At 39.7% G+C, this 13,312-nt stretch overlaps 1 protein-coding gene across 12 annotated transcripts in view; it reads right to left on the minus strand.

The window, feature by feature from the left end:
• The window catches only part of ACSL4 (acyl-CoA synthetase long chain family member 4), a 114,702-nt gene that overhangs the window by 68,669 nt on the left and 32,721 nt on the right, over nt 1–13,312 (minus strand). The window lies entirely within an intron of this gene.

The raw sequence follows: 13,312 nt of genomic DNA on the forward strand, positions 1-13,312 counted from the left end.
TACCTATTACTGCTTAGGTCCTAGTTGGCTTGCTTAAAACGTACTTTTTTTAAAACCTCCTTCAGATACTGGGGCAAGGCAAAGTTTGCAAAGCCAAAGAATGAAAGTGAGTTTCTGACAAACAATAAAGGAAAGAAAGATGCAGAGCTGGAAAACACAAACCCAGAACTAAAATGTCGCAATCAATTCCACCTGCACACCACTAGCCAGCTACTACAAAGAGCACTGTCTTTGGGTTACACCACTACTCTGGCAAGCATAAAATTTGGAATAGGCTAGCTCCATTGTGGAACATATCCAGCAGAGGTTTTATTACTTGGAGGTTTCGTTACTTAAGTATTTAAAATGCCTCAATATAAAATGCCTCAATATACAACAATTTTGCATAGGATGAGACCCACAAAAAGAATTTCAAAAACAGATTTAAAGAGAAGCACCAAGGCTCTAGAAACTCCCAAGCAGAGCAGTCTTATTCCCCATCTCCATGAAACACTGCTATTTAAGGGAGAGGATGTATGTACCATACAAAGGTCAGCTAAGAAACCTGCTACAATGTCAACAGCATTGCTGTTTCCTACTAGCAGATCTCACCCATGTATCCCTGAAGCGGGGAACTTCTGCTGCATCTGCAATGTAATTTACCTAGAAGACACCCCTTTGCAATTCCTTCTGTGAACATTTAATCTAAAATATATTGTCTTTAGACTAGGTTACAATTCAGTCTTCCTTGAAGCATCTGCAACCAATGTGAGCAGCAGTAAAAGCTAAGAAGGTGCTCTGTTTTTATTAGGAGTATGAGCCAATCTGTTGCTTACTCTTCCTCAAAAGCAAAACCAAGGTCAACCCAGAGGAAGGTCTGAAAGCCAAAGTTCTCTGTTACTAAACATCTTCAGGTCTGATGATTATGTCACAGCAGCTTACCGGTCAGATTTTTAAAGAATAAGAAAAGGTATTATCAAAACAGTTCCAACAGCTCCATCTTAGAGTTTCCAGGGCTGCCCCACCAGTGAGTAGAAGAGGAAGGCCCTGAGGTTCAGCGCCTGGTGCCAAGCCCAGGCAACATCCTGATCTTTCAGCGGCAATGGGGCAGTGCCGGGAAAAATGAGAGAAAAAAAATTTTTTTTAAAGGTTTAGCAATAGCAGGATGTGGCCCCAGACCTGGCCAAATATCAAACTCAACACAAATTCCCAAAGTTTATAAAATCATCCCACAGAACAATTTTATGCAACCCAAATAACTATGACACTTTGAAACATCACTGATTTTCCCTCGCATGGGAGGTAGAGGTCAGCAGCAGAGGCAACAAATCTAAGAAGGGATTTTGCATCCTAAACAAATTCTGAGTCACTCTACCCAATGCAAAAGAAACTTTTTCTCATGATCTCATGACAAAATGCTGTAGCATCTAGAGGAGAATGGACAAAGAAAATTACCATAGTGATACATTAGCTAGGAAGGGTGCAAAGTTAGAGAAATCAACTCTAGGTTGAAAAACAGTTCCTTCAACCCAAATTAGCTGCTTCAGAAAGAATTGCCTGTGTATGGTGACAGAGGGTAACTAGACATTGTGGTGATCATTTTTGCAATGTATCCAAATGTCGAATCACTATGTTGCACACCTGAAACTTATAGAATATTGTGTGTCAACTATACTTCAATAGAAAAGATAACAATAACAAAATAAAGGATAGATCTTTGATTACCTATTCGATAAAAATGAGTTGCTTGCATCTCCTGAAAGTCATTAAAGTAACATGTTACGTAGCAGTAATCCCACCTTTGAAAAAGACAGAGTTTTGTGGCGCGCCTGGGTGGCTCAGTGGGCTAAAGCCTCTCTGCCTTCGGCTCAGGTCATGATCCCAGGGTCCTGGATCGAGCCCCACATCAGGCTCTCTGCTCAGCAGGGAGGCTGCTTCCTGCTCTCTCTCTGCCTGCCTCTCTGCCTATTTGTGATCTCTCTCTGTCAAATAAATAACATCTTTAAAAAATAATAAAATAATGAAAAAGACAGAGTTTTGACTCCATTTTGCAGATTTCCACTGGAGACTGTGGTGTCATCCAATAAAACATGACAGGGCTTCTCAATACATATAGTCTTAGCTTAAGGAACCCCAGAGGCTACAACTGGTTTTTAAAATATGTCTTTATAGCACAAATGGGTTGAGACTCCTGGTTTCAGACCTTAAGATACACTCTGGGTATAGATCATATATTCACTGCCATTTCCTAGTCCTTTGGTAATGCCCTAGTGTAGCACCCACTTCCTCTCTCCTGCCTGCTATGCCTTTAAGCAACATAACTCTCCAAACAAAGGCAGGCACAGAGGTGGTCCGGCTTCCTCAGTTGAGGACAACAAGAACCAAGATTGCATGCAAGCCCTTTCTCCCTATGAGGTTTTATTGTTTGTTTTTTTTTTTTTAAATGCCATCTTTAGGGCTAGGGGCTTTCTGAGAACAAGATCAGCTGTCTGAAAGTTTTGTTAGGGACAGCTCTCCCATTTCACCAAATGTTATCACTGCAACCATGGGCCAATCACTCCACACAATCATTTCATGTAAGCAAAGAAAAAGGACATAGATGCAGGCTACCACGGAGAGGAGACAGGGCTTGGCGAGCCATCTGGGCACTAACATGTCTGACACATCTTCCTCCCAAGGGTCGAACGGGTGCATCTTGTAAAACAGCTTTGCTTACAGAAGCTCCAGGGGGGAACCATGGAGCTAGGATTCAAGACAGCTAGCAGGGCTGGGGCAAGTGTCATTTTAAACCCACTGAATCATCCCTCATTCACTTCTACCCAGGTAGTCCCCAAAGACATGCTGTGAAAGTGAGGTGGGGGGAGGTCAATCAGTTCAAAATAAGAATTTAAAAAAAAGGTGGCAGGGGGTTCATAGAGGTTTTCATGTTGCAGCTGTCTCCTCCAAAACTACTTTAAAGGATACCACCTGTAAAGAATAAATTCTCTGGGGGCTAGTTCCTAAAGAAAACTACCAGCCTACAAACATTTAAATGTTCAGCAATCTCTTGGTGGTCAAGCAAATATTAACATTAATGTAAATATGCCTATAAGTTAAAAATCTGCTTCCACATAAAAACCCTGGCCTTCATACTTGACACTAAAGACAAAATCTAGGAATCCAAAACTTTCTGGGGGAAAATGTGAGTTGTACAACATCCTATGAGTTCAATCATTTTGCTTAAAAAATGTGTAATGTAACTGTATTGAATGCTAATGCTTACATTTCTTTCTACATAGCTTCCCATGTGTGGGTTCCTATAATTCACCAAAAATGAGACTGAACCCTGCGCCTTTTCTAGTTTCCTGGTTATGGAAACTACTTACTTCACAGAAATTCTAACCTAGGCCTGTAAGGAACTGCCTGGGCACCAAGAGAATCCCAAAGACTTTAAACCATCCTAGACCAACCTTGCAATTGACCAAATCCTGAAGGTTTCTGTGGTTCCAGGCAGAAGAATGCCATTTTCCCTGGCCTGCTTTTCTCTTTTCTGCTCTATTTGCCCAAAACACATTCATCTGACAATTGTTTATAGCTAGTTCTATCCATTTTGGCCCCTCGGTCAAGTTAGGATTTTTCCACTATTCTTTTAAGCAACTTCTCTGTATCTTCAGTGATCATGTGGAACACAGCATCTTTTATTTGGGCTCATCCCACGAGACCTTAGCACTAGCTCTGTCTTCTCTCCAGTTTTCAAAGCCACAACTGAATTTTAAGCTCATTCACCAAGTTCCTGTTTCCTGTCTGAGGGAAATGTTGAGCTTTCAGTTCATCTGAGAAGCAGAAATGGCTGACATATTCTGAGCCTAGTGAATGATCCCCATCTCAATGGTAGCAGCTCTGCTCATTTCTCTAGATTTTCTTTGATGACTCCTCATCTGGATACCTCTAGGAGAGTGGTCCTTCGAAACCCTATCACTGCTTGCTTTTTAATCATATTAAAATCCTTTAACCACATATTAAAGGCAATGCACAGAATACCTAAGAGAAACCAGGTATTTCCCCAAGCCTTCCACTGCATTCACCTCACAACCCGTAGAATCTACTAGAAACATTTTCAACACCTCTGTAACAGTCGAGTCTCACATGCCCCTCTCATTAATCAAGTGGGAAATACAGTCCCTCTATCCTGACTCTCCTGTAAAATCTGCCCCCTTGACAGCACCCATGAGAGAAAAATCCTCATATTGCAGAATCAGCTTCCAAAAAACCGAGATGCACAGCTTGGAGAACAGGGACACTGTTTCAATTACCACAGCAAAAACAAGAGCATCTACCATGGGTCTTCACATTCACACCATTGTTGGTAAGGGAGACTCTTCTTTTGGTAGTCCATTGAATTCACTAAAAATGGTTAAAGTATCAAAACGTATTCAGTGTAACGTAAAATAAGGTAAAAATTTCCACTTCTAAGTTCACAGCATAAACCCAGGAGAAGTTGTAATGAACCTTCAATGGATGTGCTTAACTAATGCTTCCAGATGGGCTCATGGCTGGTTCAGTCAGAAGAGCATGAGACTCTTGATCTTGGGGTTGTGAGTTCAAGCCCCACGTTGAGTGTAGAGATTACTTAAAGTGGTTTTTTTTTTAACGTTCCGAGATGACATGAGAGAGCAGAATGCATATATACGTGCCCAAATCAAATGTGATCCACCAACACAGTTCTAATATTCAGTTGTATACACTACAGATGGAGATATCCTAGACAAAGATTCATGTCGTTACAGAGAACCTAGATTTTCTTCACCTTTATAACTTGTAGAAGAATACAATTATGCCTACACCTTTACCAAAAATTGGAACAATTGGTTTTTCTCTAAATTAAAGTAACTCTTCAAGTTCAGTTCTAAAATCCTTATTAAAATCCTTTAAAATACTTATTAAAGCCAAACTCCTTGGGGTGCCTGGAGTTAAGCATCTGGCTCTTGATTTTGGCTCAGGTCATGGTCTCAGGGTTGGGAGATGGAGCCCCATGTTGGGCTCCGTGCTGGGTGGGGAGCCTGCGTAAGAGTCTGTCTCTCCCTCTCCCTCTGTCCCTCACCTCTCTTTCTCCTTCTTAAAAAACAAAACAAAACAAAACTCCACTCAAAACAGATTGTTAATTACATTCTGATACATTGAACTTATACATCATTACTAGTAACTACAATTTAAAGAACATGCTTATATGGGGCGCCTGGGTGGCTCAGTGGGTTAAAGCCTCTGCCTTCGGCTCAGGTCATGATCTCAGGGTCCTGGGATCGAGCCCCGCATTGGGCTCTCTGCTCAGCAGGGAGCCTGCTTCCTTCTCTCTCTCTGCCTGCCTCTCTGCCTACTTGTGATCTCTGTCTGTCAAATGAATAAATAAAATAAAAAAGAAAGAAAGTACATGCTCATAGTTAACCTGCTTCCTTCTCTCTCTCTGCCTGCCTCTCTGCCTACTTGTGATCTCTGTCTGTCAAATGAATAAATAAAATAAAAAAGAAAGAAAGTACATGCTCATAGTTAAATTCAAAACAGAACTGAACTGGTTCAACATTGAGAATTTTAAAATTCCGTGGCTATTTACTTTTGGTAACCATGACTTTTTTTTTTAAGATTATAGTTTGCTCTAGAAACCAGTTATTTTAACGAGAACACTGTATTTACATGGTAGTGTTTTTCGTTTCCCACCAAGAGGTCTTTTTCACTCACTCAAAGTTACCCATTCTGAAAGATGCTCATGATATAATGCCACGTTGAAGGAAGTGAGTTACAAATCAGTCTATGCTGTAAGAACCCATTTTTGCAGAAAGATACACTTTTGCACATGTGCCTATGTATGTGCGTAAGTGCCTACACATGTGTATACAGAATGTGTGCACAAACAGATATAACCAAAAATTGGCAATAGATCTCTCTGGGTATGGAATTACAGTGCCTTTATACTTCTTTGTACTTAAATTTTTAGTGTAGAAAATCTAAAAGATACAAATAGTACTTTACCAAAGGGAGAAATTACCAAAAAAGTAGCAGAGTACTCACTAAACACAAGACACTGAGTTTCTAGCATGGTGTCATTGTATAACGCACAACATCGGGACTGGGGTGCGAGCACCCTCCAGAGTGTAAATGTGTCAGACTATTCATCTGTATAATCACCGGTAAAACAGTAATCACAAATTTAGAAACTCACCATAGAATTGTGCAGGGTCAAAAATTAAAGTATCCCTTAGACTGCCTTCCTTTAACAACACTCCCTTTCCCCCCAGAGATAACCACTCAGGGTGTGTATCAATTGGACCTTTTTGTATCATCCGCACACATAGTAAGGGTCCGCTGTTGTTTTTAGGTAAGTGGAATTATGGTATGTGGACAGTGCTGACAGCCTCCTTCCCCTACCTCTTTTAACAGTGTACTTTGGAACTCCTATGTCAATTATTACATAGGTCTATCTGAGGGTTTCTTTCCTTTAATAGCCCTATTGGATCCCATAGACCAGCATATTATCATTCAACTCATTCCCCTATTGATGGACATTCAGGTTGTTCTGAAGGTTTCACTGTTATAACCAGTTTCACTGCAGCGAAACCTTATACATATCTTTATACACATGTGCAGATATTTCCCTATGTTCCTATCAGTAATGCTGGGCCAAAATACACATACATTTTAAAATGAGAGGATGTGGGTATTTTTTATCAAGAAGCTATACAATCTGCACTCTCAGTGACAGTATATGATAGTACCCACTTTTTTGCTAAAAGTGGGTATTATATTTAGTTTTGCCAATGTATTTGGTGGAAAATGGTTTTCATTTCCCTAATTACTAGAGGGAACTTGAGCATCTTTTTTCATATTCATCATTTTTATTTCTTTTTCTGAGAAATGCCAATTCATAACCTTCTAATGTGTGCCTTTTTCTTATTGATTTTCAGGAGCTCTTTACATAAAGTGGGTATTACATAGCAGAAGACTTTTTTAGTAAAAGGTGTAAGATCTATGCAATCCGCAGAGAAACCAAAGTATATAGTAGAAGCCTTTTTATCTAATGTTATTCGGAACAGTTGATTAGTTATTGAAAAGGTCAATTAAAGTAAACAATCATAAAAAATACGCACATGACAAACACTTCATTTTATCTTCATTTCATTAGCAGTAAATGCACACATGTTCCTCAAACTTTTGATAGAGGGCAAAGAGGCCAAGACCTTTTTCTTTAACTCCAGGACCACTAACAGTGAAGAAATTTAAACTGAATTTTTAGAAAACGTATAACTTCAAAGAACTTAAAAGACATTTACAAAGCACTATGAGTGAAGAAAACTTTAGATTTTTATCCTTATTTTATACAGATCTGTTATCATCTTACCCACACTTAACTGGACAGTAGTCACTTGCTTTCATCAACACTACAAAACACTCTATTTGTTTTGTTACAATGACTTGAATATAACTATTACTCAGCTTCAACAATTATTCACATGTGCTGAATTTTATTTTTTTACATCTCTATGCACTCTGTACCTCCCCCAAACCCCAACAAAGTTTGAAGCAAACCCCAGACATATTATTTCATCTATAAATTTTTATAGGTTAAGTAATAAAAGTATCTATTCTAATGGTGGGTCCTCAAGCATACTGGCATACTGGAGACCAGCCTACTGACAGCAAGTGCTCAATGCCATGCATTTTACAAAGGAAATGAAGAGCATCATATCATATGGTGGGTCGGTGAGGGAGATGTCAATTAAACTTTCCATTGCATATGTAAGTGGCATTTCCCCCAGTTCCATCACTTGCATTTTAACTCTGTCACAGTTGTCTTTTGCTTTCCAGAAGTTTTTTAACCATATACTTAAATTTTTAAAATACATCTTTAATTTCTTTTTGTATATGATGGGAGGCAGGGATACATCTCTTTCCCAATGTAGAGCCAACCCTCTTAACTCAACTACCATTTTCAACAGCACACACAGGGCATTTAAGAAAATTCAAGTGTCAACTTCAAACTGACAAAAGAAAGCTATGCAAACAAAACAGTAAGCCAACGGTCTAAGTTCAGCTTGCCAGGCCTGGACTACGGTGTATTTAAAGGTTAGTGAGCAGTGCTGGGAGCAGGAACAAGGGCACTGCCCTACCTGGCTCGGTCACGAGCACTCTGGCTTACAGTGGGGTCCTCCGAAGGACTTCACAAATGAATAGACCTTTCTGAATCTTACCAGCTGAAAATCTACATCACACTGAACTCGCCCACACTTAACAAGAACAATAAAATCCACATTTCCACCCTTCTATCCATTCCTTCATGCTGCTCCTAGACCACAGGTCCTTGTAGACTTAGTGAAGAAAATGAGTACATTCTCCTGAACCACAATTTCCCACAGAAATGTAACTAAAAGGTACTAGAAGTCCAGGTAAAGTCTGCTGAATTTCCCTTATAACACAGAGACTCAGTAATTTATAACACTGCTTTATCTCTGGGTAAACTTTGTCTATAAAGGACCAGAGAGTAAATAGCCTTTGGTGGGTCATACATTCTCTGTTTTGACTCCAATAATGCATTTTGAATGCAGCCAGACAATATATAAACGAATGGATGTGGTATGTTCCAACAGAAGTTGATTTACAAAAACAGGTGGTGGGCAGGATCTGGATGCCAGAGTATTTTGTCAGCCCTTGCCGTACACCAATGATTGATCTCTATCAAATAGGAATACACTCCCCTAGCTGTACACTTATTTGAGCAAATATGGTGACACTGAGGGAATAAGTAATACTTTCAGTACCATCTTACAGAAATGAATACTCTAAATATTAATCACTAAACTTTTCCTGTAAGTTCTTCTCATAAAAGGAGTACATCCATTGTTCAAAATATAAAATTGTAAGCCACTTTAAAGCCAGCGCTTACTTTTAAAGAAAGTGAAAATGAACACTAAGTAACTACTCTAAAAGGAAAATATACAAAATATAGTTTGTAGACATACAAATTCATCAGTCTTTTATTCATTATTCTGGTAATCAACACTGAGTGTAAAAAGCCTCCTAAATACACAGTAAAGATTCATGACCACAGTACTCGAAACACAGAAGTAAATTTTAAATGAGAACACAAATTTGTTCTTCAGATCACTCACTTACCAGAAACCTTGATACAAAAAAAAAAACTATACAGTTTTGCCAAAATAGTTTTAATTTAGAAAGTGAAACCAAAATCTCCTTGGCACATCATACCGACTTAATTTTAAAATATTAATTTTAACACTTCACAGCCCGATAAGGCAGAATATTTTCAAGGGACAAAAGATGGCAGCCACTTTAATATAGCAAGAGCATGTGTGAGTATGTATTCACACTGCAAGCCATCAAGACCAGTTGTTCACAGAACACATTTGAGCTCCAGGATGGTTGAAATGAAAAAAGCTCCACTGCTTACAGAAATATCGAATGTTCTATAGAACAGCAAGGAATAAAATTAAATAACAAATGCACATCAGACCCTTGACACCCAAGGCACTACCCCTAAAAGGAAAAATTGATAAACTGGACCTCATCAAAATTAAAGACTTTTGTTCCTTGAAACTCCCTGTGAAGAGGATGAAAAGACAAACTACAGACTGGGAGAATATATTTGCAAACCACATACCTAACAAAGGACTAGTATTTAGAATATATAAGGAACTCTCTGAACTCAAGTTAAAAAAAAATACAACAAGAAAATGGACAAAATGCATGAACATACATTTCACCGAAGAGGATACAGAGATGGCAAATTAGCACATGAAAAGATGTTCAACATCATTAGCCACCGGAGAAATGAAAATTAAAACTATGACAAGATATCGCTAGATACCAAACAGAAAGGCTAAAACAGAAAATAGTAAGAATGGCAAATGCTGGCAAGGATGAAGAGCCTTCATACACGGATGGTGGGAATGCAAAATGGTACAGCCACTCTGGGGAAAACAGTCTGGCAGTTGCTTTTAAAATGAAACATACAACTACCTTAACACCAGAAACTGCACTCTTTGGCTTCTATCCCAGAGAAATGGAAATTTGTGTCCACACAAAAACCAGTACACAATCATTCATAGGAGCTTTATTTATAATTGGTTCAGAACAAAAACCAGAAAACAACCAGATGTCCTTCAATCGGTGAATGGTTAACACAAACTGGGGCACATCCACCCCATGGAATACGGCACATCAAAGGGGCACATCCACACCATGGAATACGACTCACCATTGAAAAGGAACTACCTGGATACAAAGTAGACTCCCTGCAAGAATCTCCAGGGCACTACCCTGAGTATAGAGCACCTGGGTGGCTCAGTGAGTTAAGCCTCTGCCTTCAGCTCGGGTCATGGTCTCAGGGCCCCGGGATCAAGCCCTATATCGGGCTCTCTGCTCAGTGGGGAGCCTGCTTCCCCCTCTCTCTCTGCCCGCCTCTCTGCCTACTTGTGATCTCTCTGTCAAATAAATAAATAAAATCTTTTTTTAAAAAAAGCCCATCTCCAAAAGTTATATCCTCCATGATTCCATTTATATAACATTCTTGAAATGATGAAATTATAGGCATGGAAAACAGATTAGTGGCTGCTGGGGATCAGCGAGGGAGAAAGATAGCTGTGGCTATAAAAGGGCAACACCAGGGATCCCCGTGGTGATGCAACTGTATCTTCACCCTGGAGGTGGTTACATGCATTTACGCATGTGATTAACACTGTGCAGAACTAAATACACACAGACAAATGGGTGCATGAATAACTGGTGATCTCTGAATCAGGTGGATGAATTGTATCTATTTCAGTTCCTTTGTTGTGATATTATACTAGGGCTATGCAGATGTTGCCACTGGGGGAAAGTTAGATAAAGGGTATTGTTTCTTAGAACTGCATGAGAATCTACAGCTACCTCAAAAATGAACAGCTAAAAGACAATGAAAAGAAGTACAGAACACCAGCCAGCGATGGGAGTGGAAAAATAAAGCTTTTATTTTTGCTACCATCTCAGGAACTAAAAGTCAAGGAAGGGGGAGAAAAGGAATGCCAGGAAGAGAAGCTATAGGCTACAATTAATACAATCATCTCCTCCTTCCCTATGGAGCTCTGAGGTTCCCAGGATTTTGTTTGTGTCCCTGATTTGAATGCTGTTGTTGCTGTTAATAAAAATAAACTGTATATACATCTATCTCTTTACAACCCTCCCATAACCATCCCAGACTATAAAGTCATAAAGATGGTTTTCTTAACCATCATATCCTAGTGGCCTGGCACAAAATAAGTGACAGCTGAAGGAACAAGATAAGTTCAATGAGCGATAAATGAAAGAATGAGATGCCAGCATATTCTTTAAAGTTCCTAGTCAACTACAGTTACAAGGCAATAGGCTGCATGGACACATTCACTTTCAAACTTCTAAAGGCCATGAACATTTTTTAAAAAGTGTAAAATGCACACATTTCACTTGCAAGCAGAAGTTAACAATACTCGACTTTTGTAAAATGCTTCCCAATTTATAGACTTCCGCATACAGTCCCCCCTCATTTGATAAGGATGAATTAAGAATGATGCACACATACACTGGAACAGGTATATGCAGATCTTTGAGAAAAACATTCTAGACAACTGGTATAACTAAGAACTTATGGCACAACATTAATGCAACTTATATAATCTTAATAAACTTGTATATGTCCTATAATCACATATACAGATTCATTATGTATATATTTTCCAGTATAAGAAGAATTCAAATTAGGGGACTTATGGTTCACTCTGTCAATCACCACAGCGCTTTTACAGATGCAAAAATGAAGAGAGGCTAAGTGAGATGTCCAGGATTATACAATTAGCTAGAGCTGGATCCAGAGCCTCTCCAAGCCCCAATTCATTTTTTTTTTTTTTTACTGAATTGGGCAAGACTCTCCTTCCTCCTCCACCCATCCCACCCCTACCCAAAACACATACAAAAATGTTCATCTGAATCGCTTTTTTAAAAATAGGGTTTTCAAAGGGAAAACTTTCTTTTTTAATGTTGCATTACACCTCCCCATGGATTTTTGAAGTGTCAAATTACCTCCCATATCAGAACAAAATGGTACTTTATCCTATGGCACAAGTACACTAACGGTCTACTGTTTCATCCTCCACCCAAGTGGTGGCGAGGGTGTTAATTCTAACATGAGGCTTACATGTCTTACACTTTTGTGGCTCCAACTGAAAAAGAGAGCTACTTTACAATTCAAGAAGAGGTCTTGTGCGATAAAAAGCTTGACTGTAATTGAATCACCACTTGCACACAGCCATATGTATCAAGAACAGTTACAACTATTAAGAAGCAAAATCCAGGAAAAACTAAAGTGACAAGCAACTAACTACCAGGAAATGGGGCTTTAATTAGGTTAAATCTCCGTTATGCAGCAATATGGAACTAAGCATGAATTTAGAAGTCCTAGAATCACACTGGAAGAACCTTATTTGTGCCCTAGTCCACATCCTCATTTTTGTACATGAACAGAGGCGTCGATTTAGCCAGTAACCAATAAAGCAGACTACTTACTCTTTCAAAGCGATTCATTTTTTCAAATGCCATTTTGCCCTTATTCTGCATCTTACCGTCGTTTCTTGGAGCAATGACTGATTATTTTGAAGGTGAGACACTAGAGCAAAATTCATTTCAAGAGGGTGGAAAAATGCCTTTGAAGGAGGAGATGTTGGAGTGCAGAGGAGAAATGACGTCCTATTTAAAATATGTAACCCCTTGATGGGGGTTAGGCAATGAATCATATTCTCCTCGATTTTTCTATGTGCTATAGACATCGGCTGCAATTTTTTCTGTAGGGTACTCAACTGAGAGGAAGAGGAAGTGAATAAAGCTCATGCTAAATATACAGCATTCATGAGGACAGGGATGTAGATAGAAAGACAGGAAAAAATACGAGCATGCTTCTGGTAGAATTCAGCTGTTTTCTAACATACCTAAAGATACGGAAGCTAAAAGGATATCGGAAGCCAGGGCATCCCTCAAATCGAAAGGGCGGATGCTGCCAGGGCCAGAGAGATCCTCTAGCCCTCGGAGCCATACCCATCCAGAGGGGACAAGGTGGTGTTGAGGTCGAGGGGCACCCTAAAGGTCGTTTGGAGGTCTGGAAGCACCTGAGGTGCTTCTTCGGAAAGGGTCAAGGCAAAGCCCAGAATGCCGGTCGGGAGGATGCTTCTGGCTCTCGCGGGGTGGGGGGCGGTGGGCGGCAGGAAGAGGGGCAGGCTGGGCTCCCTAGGACCCTGGACTTCGGCGGAGGAAACGATGCAGAGACCCCGGGAACCTTCCTGGC

The sequence above is a fragment of the Mustela erminea genome, chromosome X (genome assembly GCF_009829155.1).
Source record: "Mustela erminea isolate mMusErm1 chromosome X, mMusErm1.Pri, whole genome shotgun sequence".
NCBI lineage: Eukaryota > Metazoa > Chordata > Mammalia > Carnivora > Mustelidae > Mustela > Mustela erminea.